Source organism: Ranitomeya variabilis, chromosome 1 (genome assembly GCF_051348905.1).
Source record: "Ranitomeya variabilis isolate aRanVar5 chromosome 1, aRanVar5.hap1, whole genome shotgun sequence".
In the NCBI taxonomy this organism is placed as follows: domain Eukaryota; kingdom Metazoa; phylum Chordata; class Amphibia; order Anura; family Dendrobatidae; genus Ranitomeya; species Ranitomeya variabilis.
In genome coordinates this window covers 135,981,340-136,000,454 of record NC_135232.1, presented here as the reverse complement: position 1 = coordinate 136,000,454, position 19,115 = coordinate 135,981,340, and positions in this window count along the sequence as shown.

Here is a 19,115-nt window from a genome sequence, read left to right as displayed (position 1 = left end):
GTTATTCTTCATCACATACTCCAGTATAGCATCACTTAGAAAACCCTCCAAGATTTTACCCACAGTAGAGATTAAGCTTACTGGCCTATAATTTCCAAGTTCAGTTTTTGTCCCCTTTTTGAATATTGGCACCACATTTGCTATACACCAGTCCTGTGGTACAGACCCTGTTATTATGGAATCTTTAAAGATTAAAAATAATGGTCTATCAATGACCGTACTTAATTCCTGCAGTACTCGGGGGTGTATCCCATATGGGCCCAGGGATTTGTCAACTTTAGTGATTTTTAGATGCCACCATTAGTGTTGAGCATTCCGATACCGCAAGTATCGGGTATCGGCCGATACTTGCGGGTATCGGAATTCCGATACCGAGATCCGATACTTTTGTGGTATCGGGAATCGGTATCGGGATTAATATCAATGTGTAAAAGAAAGAATTAAAATAAAAAATAGGGATATACTCACCTCTCCGACGCAGCCTGGACTTTACCGCCGTAACCGGGAGCCGTTGTACCTAAAAATGCGCGCTTGAAGGGCCTTAGATGACGTCACGGCGCTCTGATTGGTCCGTAGCGGTCGCGTGACCGCTACGCGACCAATCACAAAGCAGTGACGTCACCTAAGGTCTTTCAAGCGCTTGAAAGACCTTAGGTGACGTCACTGCTTTGTGATTGGTCACGTAGCGGTCACGCGACCGCTACGTGACCAATCAGAAGCTGCGGACGTCTTCTAAGGTATTTCAAGCACTTGAAAGACCTTAAGTGATGTCACTGCTTTGTGATTGGTCGCGTAGCGGTCACGCGACCGCTACGGACCAATCAGAGCGCCGTGACGTCATCTAAGGCCCTTCAAGCGCGCATTCTTAGGTACAGCGGCTCCCGGTTACGGCGGTAAAGTCCAGGGGCCGCCGGAGAGGTGAGTATATCCCTATTTTTTATTTTAATTCTTTCTTTTACACATTGATATGGATCCCAGGGCCTGAAGGAGAGTTTCCTCTCCTTCAGACCCTGGGAACCATACAGGATACCGTCCGATACTTGGTGTCCCATTGACTTGTATTGGTGTCGGGTATCGGTATCGGATTAGATCCGATACTTTGCCGGTATCGGCCGATACTTTCCGATACCGATACTTTCAAGTATCGGATGGTATCGCTCAACACTAGCCACCATACTTCTTGCTGGGTTAATCAGGTGACATTTAATGGAGATTTTTTGTTATCACTGATCATGTTGTCCATCATGGGATTTTCTTGTGTAAATACTGTTGAAAAAAAGTCATTTAGCGTATTAGCTTTTTCCTCATCCTCATCCACCATTTCATCCAGACTATTTTTAAATGGGCCAACACTATATTTTTTAGTTTCTTACTATTTATGTAGTTAACCCCTTAACCCCGAATGGTGGTTTGCATGTTAATGACCAGGCCAATTTTTACAATTCTGACCACTGTCCATTTATGAGGTTATAACTCTGGAACGCTTCAACGGATCCCGATGATTCTGACACTGTTTTCTTGTGACATATTGTACTTCATATCAGTGGTAAAACTTCTTTGATATTACTTGCATTTATTTGTGAAAAAAATGGAAATTTGGCAAAAAGTTTGAAAATTTTGCAATTTTCCAACTTTGAATTTTCATGCTCTTAAATCACAGAGCTATGTTACAAAAAATGCTAACTAACATTTTCCACATGTCTACTTTACAACAGCACAATTTTGGAACCAAATTTTTTTTTTGTTAGGGAGTTATAAGAGTTAAAAATTGATCAGCAATTTCTCATTTTTACAACACCATTTTTTTTAGGGACCACATCACATTTGAAGTCACTTTGAAGGGTCTATACAATAGAAAAAAACAAAAAGTGACACTCTTCACCCCTTAAGGTGCTCAAAACAACATTGAACAAGTTTATTAACCCTTCAGGTGCTTCACAGAAATTTTTGGAATGTTTAAAAAAATGAGCATTTAACTTTTTTCACAAAAAAATTACTTCAGATCCAATTTGTTTTATTTTATCAAGGGTAATAGGAGAAATTGGACCCCAAAAGTTGTTGCACAATTTGTCATGACTATGCCGATACCCCATGTGTGGGAGTAAACCACTGTTTGGGCTCATGGCAGAGCTCGAAAGGGAAAGAGCACCGTTTGACTTTATCAAAGCAGAATTGGCTGGAATTGAGATCAGACGCCATGTCGTGTTTGGAGAACCTCTGATGTGCCTAAACAGTGGAAACCCCCCACAAGTGACCCCATTTTGGAAATTAGACCACCTAAGGAACTTATCTAGTTGTGTGTTGAGCACTTTGATCTCCCAAGTGCTTCACAGATGTTTATAATGTAGAGCCGTGAAAACAAAAAATCATATTTTTTTCACAAAAATGATTTTTTCACCCCCAATTTTTTATTTTCCCAAGGGTAACAGGGGAAATTAGACCCCAAAAGTTGTTGTGCAATTTGTCCAGAGTACAGTGATACCTGATATGTATGGGTAAACCATTGTTTTGGCGCATGGCAGGGCTCAGAAGGGTAGGAGTACCGTTTGACTTTTTCAACGCAGAAATGGCTGGAATTGAGATCAGATGCCATGTCGCGTTTGCAGAGCCCCTGATGTGCCTAAACAGTGGAAAGCCCCTACAAGTAACCCTATTTTGGAAACTAGACCACCTATGGAACTTATCTAGATGTGTGGTGAGTAGTGTTGAGCATTCCGATACCGCAAGTATCGGGTATCGGCCGATACTTGCGGGTATCGGAATTCCGATACCGAGATCCGATACTTTTGTGGTATCGGGAATCGGTATCGGGATTAATATCAATGTGTAAAAGAAAGAATTAAAATAAAAAATAGGGATATACTCACCTCTCCGACGCAGCCTGGACTTTACCGCCGTAACCGGGAGCCGTTGTACCTAAAAATGTGCGCTTGAAGGGCCTTAGATGACGTCACTGCTTTGTGATTGGTCGCGTAGTGGTCACGCGACCGCTACGGACCAATCAGAGCGCCGTGACATCATCTAAGGCCCTTCAAGCGCGCATTCTTAGGTACAACGGCTCCCGGTTACGGCGGTAAAGTCCAGGCTGTGTCGGAGAGGTGAGTATATCCCTATTTTTTATTTGAATTCTTTATTTTACACATTGATATGAATCCCAGGGCCTGAAGGAGAGTTTCCTCTCCTTCAGACCCTGGGAACCATACAGGATACCGTCCGATGCTTGAGTCCCATTGACTTGTATTGGTATCGGGTATCGGTATCGGATTAGATCTGATACTTTGCCGGTATCGGCCGATACTTTCCGATACCGATACTTTCAAGTATCGGACGGTATCGCTCAACACTAGTGGTGAGCACTTTAAGCCTCCAAGTGCTTCACAAAAGTTTATAATGTAGAACCGTAAAAATAAAAACTCATATTTTTTCACAAAAATGACCTTTTTGCCCCTAATTTTTTTATTTTCCCAAGGGTGACAGGGGAAATTGGACCCCAAAAGTTGTTGTGCAATTTGTCATGAGTACCCTGATATGCCATATGTGAGGGGGGACCACCGTTTGGGCGCATGGCATAGCTTGGAAGAGAAGGAGCGCCATTTTGGAATGCAGGCTTTGATGGAATGGTCTGAGGGTGTCACATTGCGTTTGCAGAGCCACTGATGTACCTAAACAATAGAAATCCCCATAAGTGACCTGATGTTGGAAACTAGACCCCCATGGAACTTATCTAGATGTGTTGTGTGAACTTTGAACCCCCAAGTGCTTCACTAAAGTTTATAACGCAGAGCCGTGAAAATAAAAGAATCTTTTTTTTCCACAAAAATGATTTTTTTAACCCCCAGTTTTGTATTTTCCCAAGGGTAACAGAAGAAATTGGACCCAACAAGTTATCCAATTTGCACTGAGTACGCTGATACCCCATATTTGGGGGTATACCACTGTTTGGGCCCACATCGGGGCTCGGAAGGGAAGAAGTGGCGTTTTTTAATGCAGACTTTGATGGAATGGTCTGCAAGCATCACGTTGCATTTGCAGAGCCCTTGATGAGCCTAAACAGTGGAAACCCCCCAATTCTAACTCCAACCCTAACCCCAACATACCCCTAACCCTAATCCCATCCTTAACCACACCCCTAACCCCAACACACCCCTAACCCTAATCCCAACCCCAACACACCCCTAACCTTAACACACCCCTAAACATAATCACAATCCTAACCATAACCTTAAACCCACCCCTAACCCAACCGTAAACATAATCCAAACCCTAACCCCAAATCTAGCCCCAACCCTAACCCTAAGTTTAGCCTCAACCATAACCCTAACTTTAGCCCCAACCTACCTCTAACTTTAGCCCCAACCCTAACCCTAACTTTAGCCTTAACCCTAATCCTAACTTTAGACCCAAACCCTAACTCTAACCCTAATGGGAAAATGGAAATAAATATTTTTTTTTATTTTATCATTTTTCCCTAACTAAGGCAGTGATAACAGAGGGTTTGATTTACAATTTATAGCGGGTTTTTAAAGCAGGTTTTTATGTTTGGCAGCAGTCACACACTAAAAGATGCCTTTTATTGCAAAAAATAGTTTTAGCGTCACCACATTTTGAGAGCTTTAATTTTTCCATGTTTTGGTCCACAGAGTCATGTGAGGTCTTGTTTTTATTGTCTTTTTTATTAGTACCATTTTTGGGCACATGACATTTTTTGATCTCTTTTTATTCTGATTTTTGTTAAGCAGAATGAACAAAAACCAGCAATTTATGAATTTCTTTTTGAAGGGGCGTTTATACCGTTCCGCGTTTGGTAAAATTGATAAAGCAATTTTATTCTTCAGGTTAGTACGATTACAGCAATACCTCATTTATATCATTTTTTCATGTTTTGGTGCTTTTATGCAATAAAAACTATTTTATATAAAAAAAATAATTATTTTTGCATCGCTTTATTCTGAGGGCTATAACTTTTTCTTCCCCTGATGATGCTGTATGGTGTTGCTCATGTTTTGCAGGACAAGATGATGTTTTCAGCGGTACCATGTTTATTTATATCTGTCTTTTTGATCGCGTGTTATTCCACTTTTTGTTCGGTGGTATGATGATAAAGCATTGCTTTTTGGCTCGTTTTTTATTTATTTTTTTACGGTTCTCACTGAAGGGGTTAACTAGTGGGACAGTGTTATAGGTTGGGTCATTACGGATGCGGTGATATGAAATATGTGTACTTTTATTGTTTTTTTATTTATGTAAAGAAATGTATTTATTGGAACAATATATTTTTTTCTTTATTTAGGAATTTTTAAAAAATATTTTTACACAGTGTAATTTTTTTTTTACTTTTTTACATTGTCCCAGGGTGGGACATCACTATGTAGTGTCAGATCACTGATCTGACACTTTGCACAGCACTGTGTCAGATCAGCGATCTGACATGCATTGCTGGAGGCTTGCCGGCACCTGCTCTCAGCAGGTGCTCACAAGCCACCTCCCTGCAGGACCCGGAAGGATCCCTGTGGTCATCTTGGATCCGGGGCCTGCAGGGAGGAGAATGGAGGAGATGCTCGGAACAACATGATCACATCGCATTGTTCTGAGGGTCTCAGGGTCTATCGGAAGGCTGCGATCATGTCCCCCATAACAAGGACCTCATTATGGGTTGCAGCTTCATCTATCTGCCTTAGTAGTAGACTTTCCATGATTTCTGTTATATTTGGGGGTTTGTAACAGACCCCAGAGAGAATTTTGTTACTATTTTTCCCTCCATGTATTTGGACCCATATGGAGTCAACATTCTCATTTCCTTCACTAATGTCCTCCCTTAAAGTGGATTTTAAACAAGACTTTACATAAAGACAAACCACTCCTCCTCTCCAATTTTTATGATCCTTTCTAAAAAGACTGTAACCCTCTAAGCTAACTGCCCAGTCATAGCTTTCATCTAACCATGTCTCGGTTTTTCCCACTATGTCAAAGTTACCTGTAGATATTTCTGCTTCTAGTTCTTCCACCTTGTTTGGCTGCCGCTTCTGGCGTTTCGAGCATGCAGTTTAGAGGATTTTGCTTTGTTCCAATCTCCTCCCTGTGGATTGTTTTAGAAATTTTCTTACCTCCCTTCTGAGTATGTTGTCTTGGGTCTTCTTTGCCGCACCTCATATCCTTCATCAGTATATTTTCTCGCTTCATCTTCGTGTCTAATGTTTTTCTTCCCATCCCCTCTTCTTCTAGTTTAACGCCTTCCTGATGAGTGTAGCGAGTCTTCTGGTCCCAGGTTTGTTGAGGTGTAGTCCATCTCTGATGAGGAGTCCATCGTACAGGTAATTCAAACTGTGGTCCAGAAATCCAAATCCTTGTTGTCTGCACCATTCGTCTTAGCCAGTTGTTCGCATCAAGGATCTTGTTCCATCTCCTGGTGCCATGCCCGTCTACTGGAAGGATAGAAGAAAAAACTACCTGTGCATCCAGTTCCTTTACTTTCTTCTTCAACTCTTCAAAGTCCTTGCAGATTGTCGGTAGCTCCTTCCTTGCCATATCATTAGTGCCAACATGTATCAGCAGAAATAGATGGAGATAAGCGATGAGCTAAGGTGCTCCATTACTCATTACTCGCCCGAGTATCACTATTCTCGGTGTACTCGGCGAGCATCAAGTATTTATGGGAATATTTGGCAGGAGCTTGAGTCTCCTCCTTGTAATTTTGGTGCTTTTTAGAGCGCCAATCAGCATGCACGGATTGTCTGCCATGCACTGTAATACTGCAGCCATCTTTGTTGTGGTATTACAGTGATTGGCTGGCTGCACAGTGTCATCAGGTCTATAAGAGACCTGGCACCACCCTGCTTGCCGCATTCTGCTCCGGACTAAGCTAGTGTAGGGAGAGCTGCTGCTGAGATAGGGTCAGATTCTTACATTTATTAGTTAATGTGGTTCTACTAGTGTTCAATCCACAAATCCTGATAAACCAACAGTCCTTTTTAAGGCTAATTCAGGGGTACATAGATTGCAGCGCTAGGTAGGCAGGGGAGTCTATGTGCACATATCAGCATCAGTGCAAGGCTGCAGAAACTGTATGTGAGTATATAGATCTCACTGCATACCACAAAAAGCTCCATTCCTGTCTGCTGCTGCATATTTTATATATACACGTAGCTGCAGGTATCCGTGGCAATTTTTTTTGCAGCTTATACCTGCTAATTTTATTAGAAAGCAATCCATAGCCCCATTTGTTCTACATTTATTTGCTTGGCCACGCTGCAGACAACAGCCAGTTCATTGCAATACAAGAGCATAAAAATCTAATCTAATTTTTTTTTGTCCCTGACATCAGATGAGATTGAGCAGAAAAATCTGGCCTTTCTTTTTGGTAAATAGAAAAAAATGGAGTCCGCCTCAACAGGACTGGATTTTCCTTTTCTTTTTCTTTTTCAAAATAAATTATAGTAAGACTGCCTAGTGCAGTCGAAATGCATCGACTGGGTCATGTCAACCATGTACATTTTTCTTTTGTATGCACTATAATTTTGTTTGAAAAAGAAAAAGAAAAGGAAAATCCAGTCCTGTTGAGCCGGACTCCAATTTTTTCTATTTTCCTTGATGTAAGGCCATGGCGAGGCCAGTGTCTGAGCCCCAGGTGGATGACCATAGAGCAACTTGGTGAGCTGGAATTAAGTTTATTTTTTTTGCTACTATATTATTTTTTGGAGTGTCTTGCAACATTTTTGCAGTAAAGTAGATGTTCAGCACAACCCGGGGTGGAGGTGCATAAGAGTAGGTGCCCAGACCTTAGAACGTAATATAGAATATATTCAGCACACTCCCTGGAGTGTGCTGAGTATATTCTATATTGCAACATTTTTGGACACCATTTTGCTGCCCCAAAAATCTGTAGCTGGCCCAAAAATATTTAGCTACAGTTCTTATATTTATCATTGTGATTTGCACGCTACACGCATCACATATCATTGCGCTAAATATTTAACAATTTTAGTACTATTTTTTTAGTGTCATAGCTTACTTAGTAACACAATTTTGGTGGGCCCAAAAAGATCAAGGCCACATTTTGATCTGTCTGTTATCTCGGTCTGAAGCCTGGTCTATCTGCGGTCTCCAAATTCTTGCTTTGCAGGCATACATTGCATTGTTTTGTCTCCTAGCCTTGGTCTACTCATTATTTTGTGGTGTAAAAATTTTAATTAATTAAGGCCACGGTGTATCTGTGGATTCAAAATGCTCGCTTTTCAGGCATTCGTTGTATTTTTAAGTCTGCTTGCCTTTGTGTACTCAGTATTTAGTGGTTTAATTTTTTTTTAAAAGGCCACATATTGAAACAATTTGTTATCTCCGTCAGACGCTCAGTGTATCTGTGGTGTCAAAATCCTTGCTTTGCAGGCATTCATCGTATTTTTTTGTCTGCTAGCCTTTGTCTACTCAGTATATAGTGGTTTAGAAAATGTAAAAAAGGGCACATATTGAAACAGTCTGTTATCTCCGTCAGACGCCCGTGTACATTGCCTTTTTTTGTCTGCTATCCTTGGTCTTCCCAGTATTTAGTGGTTAAAAAAAATTTTAAACCAAAAAACAGGCCATATATTGAAACAGTCTGTTATCTCCATCAGACACCTGGTGTATCTGTGGTGTCAAAATCCTCACTTTGCAGGCATACATTGTATTTTTTTGCCTGCTAGCCTTGGTCTACTCATTATTTAGTGGTTTAAATTTTTTCTTAAAAAGGCCACTTATTTAAACAGTCTGTTATCTCCGTTAGGTGCCTGGTGTATCTGTGGTGTCAAAATCCTCGCTTTGCAGGTATACATTGTATTTTTTGTCTGCTAGCCTTGGTCTACTCAGTATTTAGTGGTTTATAAAATAAAAAAAGGCCACATATTTAAACAGTCTGTTATCTCCGTCAGATGCCTGGTGTATCTGTGGTGTCAAAATCTTCGCTTTACAGGCGAAAATTGCATTGTTTTGTCTGCTAGCCTTGGTCTACTCATTATTTAGTGGTTTAAATTTTTTTTTTTTGAAAGGCCACTTACTTAAACAGTCTGTTATCTCCGTTAGACGCCTGGTGTATCTGTGGTGTCAAAATCCTCATTTTGAAAGCATTCATTGTGTTTTTTTGTCTGCTGGCCTTGGTCTACTCAGTATTTAGTGGTTTAAAAAATGTAAAAAAAAGGCCACATATTGAAACATTCTGTTATCTCCGTCAGATGCCCAGTGTATCTGTGGTGTCCAAATCCTCACTTTGCAGGCATACATTGCCTATTTTGTCCACTAGCCTTGGTCTATAAGTATTTAGCATTTAAACATTTTTTACAAGGCCACTTACTTAAACAGTCTGTTATCTCCGTTAGACCCCTGGTGTATCTGTGGTGTCAAAATCCTCATTTTGAAAGCATTCATTGTGTTTTTTTGTCTGCTGGCCTTGGTCTACTCAGTATTTAGTGGTTTAAAAAATGTAAAAAAAAAAGGCCACATATTGAAACAGTCTGTTATCTCCGTCAGACGCCTGGTGTATCTGCAGTGTCCAAATCCTCGCTTTGCAGTCATGCATTGCCTTTTTTTGTCTGCTAGCCTTGGTCAATATAGTATTTTGGGGTTAAAAATAAAAAAACAAAAAAAACACATATTGAAATGGTCTGTTTCTCTGTCAGACGCCCGGTGTATCTGTGGTGTCCAAATCCTTGTTTTGTAGGCATACATTGCCATTTGTTGTCTGCTTCCCTTGTTCTATTTAGTAATTTGTGGTTAAAAAAGTACAAAAAACTCCAGGCCACATATTGAAACAGTCTGTTTTCTCAGTCAGATGCCCAGTCTACCTGTGGTCTCCAAATACTTGTTTTTCAGGCATACATTCTACTTTTTTTGTTGTGTGTTACCCTAGCTCAAAACACTATTTTGGGGTCAAAAATTAAAAAATATAGGCCACGTTTTGAATAGTCTGGTATTGCTGTCAGGTGGCTGAGCTATTTGTGGCCTACAAATTGTGGCAATTCAGGCCGACATTCCACTATCTTTGCTGTTTGTTAACCTAGTTCTGTACACCATTTTGTGGTGTAAAATAAAAAAATGCAGGCCACATATTGAAGAGTGTGGTGTCTCCGTCAGACTCCTATTCTATCTGTGCTCTACAAATAGTTGCTTTTCAGTCCTACATTCCATTTTTTGCTGACTGCTACACTAGGTCTTAACACTATATTGGGGTAAAAATTAAAAAAATACAGGCCACATATTTAAGAGTGTGGTATCTCCATCTGACTCCTGGTCTATCTGTGCTGTACAAATAGTTGCTTTTCAGGCCTACATTCCTTTTTTTGCTGTCTGCTACCCAATATAAAAAAACAGCCATATAATGAACAGTCTGGTATCTCTGTAACATGACTCATCTATCTGTAGGCTACAAAGTGTGCTTTTGAGGCTTCCATTTACCTTTCTTTGCTGTGAATTACCCTAGCTCAAAACACTATTTTGGGGTCAAAAATTAAAAAATATAGGTCACGTATTGAACAGTCTGGTATCGCAGATGGCTGAGCTATTTGTGGCCTGCACATTGTGGAAATTCAGGCCGACATTCCACTGTCTTTGCTGTATGTGACCCTATTTCTATACACTATTTTTGTGGACTAAATAAAAACACAGGCCACATATTTAACACTGCGGTATCTCGGTAAAAATACTTCTGTTTCAAGTTGTTATGGGTGCTTCAGGACTGTGTCTTAAATGCACTACTACCAGCTGCATCATCTTCTGCCTAGAGGCAGATACTGTGCAAATAGAAAGTCTGAGCAGCAGAGGGTGAATGCTTGGGCGGTGTTGTACTGTGTTTCTGTATTACGAAGGTGAAATCTTCAAGATTAAATCATGACTGGAAGAGCCAGAGCAAGAGGACGTGGAAGAGCACGGGGCCAGGACTCGCAACTTCTGAAGCCTTGTGTTCCTTGGCCTGATTCTGACAATCCATCACCTATTAATTCTGAACTTGTTGGATGAGGAAGGACGTAAAACAGGAGCCCCTGCATTTTCTAGAACAGAAGCTAGAGATTTAAACATTTCGGCTTTATTGCAAGAGTCGTCAATTGGAGAGCGTGGTGGTCGTAGATGTGACTTATACCATATGGGTGTTTCCACTAGACAATCCATTGAACATGTTATTGAATAAAAAAAATGTTGCCTTGCAACTCTGTTCAGCTGCGCACAAACTATGTCAAATTGGTAGCTAGATCCCAGTGGGTCTTATCACAGTGTCATGTTGACTACAGTCCACAGATATTATGTAGATCCCTAATCTCACCTCTACTTTACCAGCATGATGAATTTATAGAAAATGTATGTGGTATTGATGGAGCATTCACTGCAAAGACACAGGATTGTCTGCATTCTCCACTGCACCACCAATGACTCAAGCCCGTATTCCCTGGAGACCGGCTCCTCCTGAATCCATTGCTTACACTGGACATCGACTCCACCAGGGCTTAATATGCTCTATGACATATTTCATTGCGGTGACACGACCTACCTGGTTTTCCCATGATGCTTTTTTGAAAAGGCGACTATATGATAAAGGCCATTAATTGGCCGAAATATCTTTAAATTGTCGCTTCACCTATCAGCATCAAGTAAATACTCACCTGAAGCATTATTTTTCTTGTATGTGTGCAGTGATTTTTTCTGAACTTATGCCTATGGGACCATTGGTTCCTTTCACTAGCACCGTTTTACAAAAAGTCAAGTGCTAACCATTTGTGTTTAGTATTGATGGAGCTGTTGTTTTCTTTCAAAAGAAACAAACTAAGATCAATGAGGTGGTTAGACGCACATACAATGGAGAAATAGTAAAGATGACAATTGCTTTCACATTTCAGTTAACACACACTTCACCTACTTGCTTTCACTTTTACAACATTATATTCCATGAAGAAGATGAATATATTGTGAAGCAAATAGGTATGAATAATTTACACCCAAATGATGTTACAGAAGTCAGAACATACACAACCTATCTGTGGGGAAATGATTTACCACCAAAATTTTGAAGTATGAGACTAGTGTCATCCTGTGGATTGATATGAGCCACAAAGTCCTTCAAAAGTGAAACTGTTCTGGATGTTATGTACAATTTGCTCATGAAAATTAGAACATGCCTTCTATGATGCTTGCATTAAACAACTGATTGGCAGATATATACGGAATCAGGATGACAGGGTGGCAGGTACCTGTGCTGCACATGGTCCGGAAATGTCAAGGCTGCGGACCCTCTTTCCCGGGGGGAGGAATATTGGAATGGACAGGCCCCATTACCCAGGAAGAGGGAGCGTGTTTAGACAGGGAAGCTGAGGGAAAAAAAGGAAAGCAGGAGTGAGTCCCCAGCTGTCAGCATGTGAGCAGCAAAGGGGGCAGTGCACTACGCACCCGAAGTGCCGGTGCTGTGAAGAACTGCAGCATATAGACCCGGTCACCTAGAGGCAGGGGGGCCAGCTTAAGAGAAAGCGGGTATGACAGCAGAGATTTTTGGCGTGGACAAGCAGTGCATAGGAGGCCGAGCAGTGTGCTCCATCCTTAGAGCACTGGCGTCACAAAGGACAGTTCCCGTTGGCTCCCACCATTAAAGCAGTACTGCCAGAGAGTGAGGTGCAATGAGCTCAGTGACCACCAGAGAGCAAGGCGCCATGAGGTCCATGACTGTGAGTACAGCGCACGTGCACAGTAGAGAGAGCCAGTTCATGCTACGTGTTCAGCTTTGCTACCCAAAAATTGTAAGGAACAGAGGAATGACAGAGGACATTGGTACGGTCAGCAAGGTACTCCCTCAGCATCTACCAAACTTTACACTCCATGTGAGAATCCCCCTAGCCTCAGGGCCAGGGCGATAGGAGGGTCTGAGAAAACTCCCATGACTTTGCAAGTGTTCCACTGCCTCTTCTGGATTGGAGTTGTCTATCTCACCTGTACTCCTTGCTTTGCCAACGAACTGTGTCTGTGACCTCTGCTGCCAAGGTTTTCAGATGTGAATTTTTTTAATAATTCTGCAAGAAGGGCCCTCTGGGCCTCCAACATTTGAGTACACCTGTCTGCCTTTGGAATAAGAGATATAAAGTTCTCCTTGTAGCATGGGTCTAGAAGTGTCACCAATCAGTATTGCCTGTCACCCAAAATTTTGAGAATACAAGGGTGACGGGAAAAGCAGTGTAACATAATCTCTCAGCCACGTGTGCAAGACTGGTAACAGTCAATACTTATGTGTCCTTACTAAGAGGATGAATGACCATGCTTTCCTCCTCCTCCTTGTCCTCAGGCCTCCACAACTTTCGACTAACCTCAGTACTATCATTGTAAATACATCATCATTGTAAATACACCCATGTAGTTTTTATCTCCCCCACCTCATTGTAGATTGCAAGTTGTCAGGAGCAGGGTATTTTTATTTTTGTTTAATTATTGCATTATTGTTAGCGTTGTTACTTTGGACTGTTGTGCTTGAAACTGTTAAAATGTAAATATGTTGGCGCTATATAAATAAATGTAAATATTATTATTAGAACGCAGAGAAGCAGGATGGATATGTTAATTATGGCGTCATTGCCGCTCACTATCTTGCTGGATTCTTCAAAGTTTTGGAGGATGGTACATATGTCTGACATCCATGTCCACTACAGAGATCTTATGTGTGAGGTCAGAACTGAATACCGACAGCCTTGTTGATGATCGTAGTCACTAACTGCTCTCTTCTGCTTACAAATCCTTTCCAACATCTGCAGTGTAGAGTTCCATGGGGACATCACACACCAGTTGGTGAGCCACAAGCTGCAAATGCTGCTGAAGCATGGCAAAGGTCGATAAAGCTCTAGCTGACTTTCTAAAATTGGTATGCAGGGCATCGTACTTTCCCTAGCAGATCCAAGAGCTCCATCTCTCTTTTCATAAAGCGTTGAACAATTAGCACATGGGCCAGGAATGGCATGTGTGTGAGCTCGCCTTGCCTCAGAGCAGCCACCAGATTCAGGCCATTGTCACACACGACCATGCCCTGCTGTAGGTTCAGCATTGTCAGCCACAGATCTGGCTGCTCTTCGAAGCTGTCCACAAATCTTCAGCATTCTGTGTTTTGTCATGTAAACAAATTAGCTTCAGCACTGCCTGTTGCCACTTGGATGAGGTAGTGCTGCAGTGCTTCCAGCTTGTGGCTGATATGCTACTTTCGGAGATGGAGGCTGAAGAGGAGGAGGTGCAGGAGCTGTAGACTGTATGGGAAACTCAGATTGACGTAGGACCCAAAATACTTGGGGTTGGGAGGATGTTCACAATCCCATGGTCGGACTGGGTCTTGGCTTCCACTTTGTTAACCCAGTGTGCCATCAGCGAGATGTAACGTCCCTGCCCACAAGCACTTACCGCATGTCTGTGGTTAGGTGGACTTTCCCAGTAACAGCATTTTTGAGGGCACGTGTAATGTTTTGGAATACGTGCCTGTGTAATGCCGGGACGGCATAACGGAATCCATACAACTCTAAAACATTTCCCGGATCCGTACATTCCAAGAAACTGCAAAAACATTTGTCACGCTCTCATCATCTCCCGCCTAGACTATTGCAACCTTCTACTCTCTGGCTGGGAGAAATAGTGGCGGCTGGGGATCGAATACCTTGTGACGATTACCGCCATCAGGTTGTGGAATGCTTCTGTCTCCAACGAGCCTAAAATCCAACATTTCAAGAGCAAGCAGATGAGAAATGTGTGAATTTAGCACTGTGGCCTGTGTGGCGCTGGCTGCGTATTTCTGCTTGTGTTCCAAGGACTGAGGTATGGACAACTGAAGGCGGCACTGTTACAAGGACGTGGATGTGTTTCTTGATGGTGATAGTTGAGTTTGTGTGCAACTACAGATGCAGGGCAGGAGGCATCTTTGCATGCACCATGGATGGGGATTGGCTTGCACGCACAACAGCGGAAGAAAAATTGTTATCACTTGCAGACATTGTTCATGGAGCTTGTTGTTCGGCCAACAAACTTGGGTGCTTTCCTGCCATGTGCCTGACCATAATAGTGGTGGTTAGGCTAATAGTTTTGCTACCCCTGCTGATACGGACATGGCTGTTGATGCAAATGGCCTTTTTGTGAGTTATCAGCAGAGCCTTTAAAAACAAGACTGTTACATTCAGTGTCTTCACCTCCTCACCTCGACCTCTGTCTTTGGGTGTTCCCAAAGTATAAGTTCTAGGACCCCCTACTCTTTTTCATCTACACCTTCGGCCTGGAACAACTCATGTATTGGCACGGTTTGCATTATATCATCAGTACACTGTTGACACAAAGATCTATCTATCTGTACCTGACATCACCTCCTTACTGACCCAAATCACATGTCTTCCCGCTATTTCATCCTACTTTTCTGCTCGCTTTCAAAAAGTGGACATGGACAAAAAGGAATACATCATCTTTCAACCATCTCACGCTGAATAGACATGAGAGCTGTGTATGCATCATTCGGTACCACTTTACTAAGAAGGAAAGTTGGCCCAGGAGAAAATGATTTTCCAGACATTCACGGCCTTTTTTGGCACATTGTTTGCAGCTGTGATCTTCAACTTCTTGGTGGGGATGGGGTAAAGTTCAAAATCGTCATCAATACCATCATCGTCCATATCTTGTAAAGAGGAAATCTGGTGTTTCCTAGGGTTGTGGTTATCTATGTTTAGTGGCATTCCTTTAACAGTGTTCGCTACACTAGTACAAATAATTTTTGTCTTTGACATTTGGATATTATTGGTAATATGTGTGGGTGAAGATGAAGAACCTTGTGCCATGGGTGTGTTGACACTTACGGACGGTGCACTCCTCCTTAAACTTAGTTTTTCACAAGCATCCATCAGTTTATTTGGTTTTCCTCCAACACTGATCTGCTTTCTCCAATTCAGCATCTCATGAACATGTTGCACTTTGTCCTTTACACAGAAATGTGCGTCTTTGGCACCAAATTCTTGACTGGCATTTTTAGGCTGAGTCTCATATCTGCATCTGTTACACCGATCTTCTGACGGGCATAAAACACATTCTGGTAATTGGTGGTGGGCCGGCTAAATGACTAATCATTGTAGGCTGTATCCTTAATCATGTATGTTTCCATTCCTGTGATCATCATGGCCCTTTTCCTGATCACTTCATCCAACGATTCGTCCTCCATATTTTTACTAAAAGCTTGCACCTACACAGCTGCAACTGATTAGGAAACCAGTTTCCAGTTTTGCAAGGTGTTTATGATGCCCATAAATAATTCATAGTGAATGGGCATTCCAAGTCTAGGAGACCCGCTCATTTAAATTGGGCCTAGTTTTTAGTGAGGCTTTCATCAACGTCTCATCATTCTCCACCACTAGATCACCAGGGTTAATATGTTCCTTTCTGCTACAGCCAATCAATTTTTGGGCAAAGGTGTCTATGATCCCCATAAAATACTTTTTAAAAATGTACCCCCCCCATGGGGAAATGTTTGTCAGCCCATGCACTTTGTGTATGGGCATTACAAGTCTAGGAGACCCACTCCTTTGAATTGGGCATAGTTTTTAATGAGGCCTTCCTCAATGACTCATCATTCTCCACCACTAGAACACCAGGGTTAATGTGTTCCTTTCTGCTACAGCCAGTCAATTTTTGGGCAAGGGTATTTATGATCCCCATAAAATATTTTTTTTAAATGTACCCCCATGTGGAAATGTTTGTCAGCCCATGCACTTAGTGCATGGGCATTATGAGTCTTGGAGACCCCCTCCTTTGTAATAGGAATTTTTTTTATGAGGCCCTCCTCAAGGTTTCTTCCATGGGGGGATTGTGTTGCATGCAAATTTGGGTCAAGGCGGCCCTTGCATTCAATGCATAAGGAAACAGTATGGCAGGACCAACTGAAGAATGTGAAATGGGTTTCATCTTTATCATATTTTTAAGTTTTTTCTAATAAATAGTAACTTTTATTCTCTTGTTGGACGTGCTGGTGGAATTCCCTTTTCTTTTTCCCTACTTCATACACTAATCCCTGAGCCACTTATTTATCTCCCTAAACTCCGTGGTACAGGCAGTATTTCAGAGAATACCACCTTGGAGGTCCTTGCTGTAAGCCTGCAGCCTAATTCCCTGAAATCATCTTTAACCCCTTTCTGCCATCGGATGGAAAAGTACGTCCGATGGCAGAACCCCCGCTTTGATGCGGGCTCCAGTGGTGAGCCCGCATCAAAGCCTGGACATGCCAACTGTTGAACAGCTGACATGTGCCCGCAATAGGCGTGCACCGAATGACAATCTGCCCAAGCCTTTTAACTAGTTAAATGCCGCTGTCAATCTCTGACAGCGGCATTTTACAAGCGCTTCCAGCCATCCGTCTGAAAATGCGCGCAACGGTGACCCCCATCACATGATCGGGGGTCATCGATGCGTCGGCATAACAACCAGAGGTCTCCAGCAGACCTCTATGGTTGTTGATGCCAGATTTCTATGAGTGCCACTCTATTGTCGGCGCTCATAGCAATGCTGTAATTCTGCTACATAGAGGTGATCTGAGCATCGCCCCTGTGAAGCAGAAGCGATCGAGTTATGGCAGCTTCTAGCCTCCCGTGGAGGCTATTGAAACATGCCAAAATTTAAAAAAAATGTAAAAATGTGAAAAAACATAAAATAAAATATAAACGCTTAAATCACCCCCCTTTTGCCCCATTCAAAATAAAACATAAAAAAAAATCAAACCTATATATATATATTTGTTATCACCGTGTTCAAAATCACCTGATCTATCAATAAAAAAGATTAACCTAATCGCTAAATGGCGTAGCGAGAAAAAAAAAAGTCAGAACGCCAGAATTACATTTTTTTGGGTTGCCGCGACATTGAATTAAAATGCAATAATGGGCGATCAAAAGAACATATCTGCACCAAAGTGGTATCATTAAAAACAGCAGCTCAGTGCACAAAAAATGATCCCTCACGCAACCCCAGAGCACGAAAAAAGGAGACGCTACAGATAATGGAAAATTGTGCAACTTTTTTCTTTCTTTTAAGCAAAGTTTGGAATTTTTTTTCATCACTTAGATAAAAAAGAACCTAGACATGTTTGGTGTCTAGGAACTCATAATGACCTGTAGAATCATAATGGAAGGTCAGCTTCAGCATTTAGTGAACCTAACAACAAAGCCAAACAAAAAACAATTGGACTTTTTTCAATTTCACCGCACTTGGAATTTTTTCCAATTTTCTAGTACATGACATGGTAAATCCAATGGTGTTGTTCAAAAGTACAACTTGTCCTGCAAAAAAATAAGCCCTCACTTGGCCATATTGATGGAAAAATAAAAAAGTTATGGCTCTGGGAAAGAGGGGAGCAAAAAACAGAAATGCAAAACCGAAAAAAGTTGCGGGGGTTAAGGGGTTAAGAACCTTTCACCTACCTCTAACTTTGTCATTTGGGCCAATGAGCACCATGACCACTGGGTCCTCACCAGCCCCTCTCAATAATCTGTCAACCCGATCAGCGATGTGTTGGACTCAAGCGCCAAGTAGGCAGCGCACTGTTCGATGATCCCTATCTTTGTGACAGATTGCCCTATCTGTTCCCCTAATAATTGAGTCCCCCACTACCAGCACCTGTCTGGCCTGCCCTACTTTTCTATTTCCCCCCTTCCTGGAGCAGACACTCCTCTGGCTTTCAGAGGACATGCCTGGCTGCAGCAGTGCTACCCCTGTACTGACACCCCCTCAGCTGCAAGTTAGCAAACTTATTAGGGTGTGCCAGATCAGGACTAGCCTCCCTGGCACTCTTCCCTTTACCCCGCCTTCTAACTATCACCCAGCTTGCTGCTCCACTGACCTGCAGCTCCATACTATCATCCTCCCCCTCATCTATCCCATTGAGTGTCTGCTCAGTGAGCAGAAGACTCCTTTCCATATTGTCTATGGATCACAGTGCTGCCAGCTGCACATTTAAATCCAGTACCTGGGCTTTCATATGCACAACGTCCTCACATCTCACACAGCAGTATGCACCCTCTACCAGCTGCTCAAGGGATGCATACATGTGGCAGGATGTACACTGGATGGCATTCCCAATAATGGAGCTCATTTCCTAATGGGGATTGCACCAGACA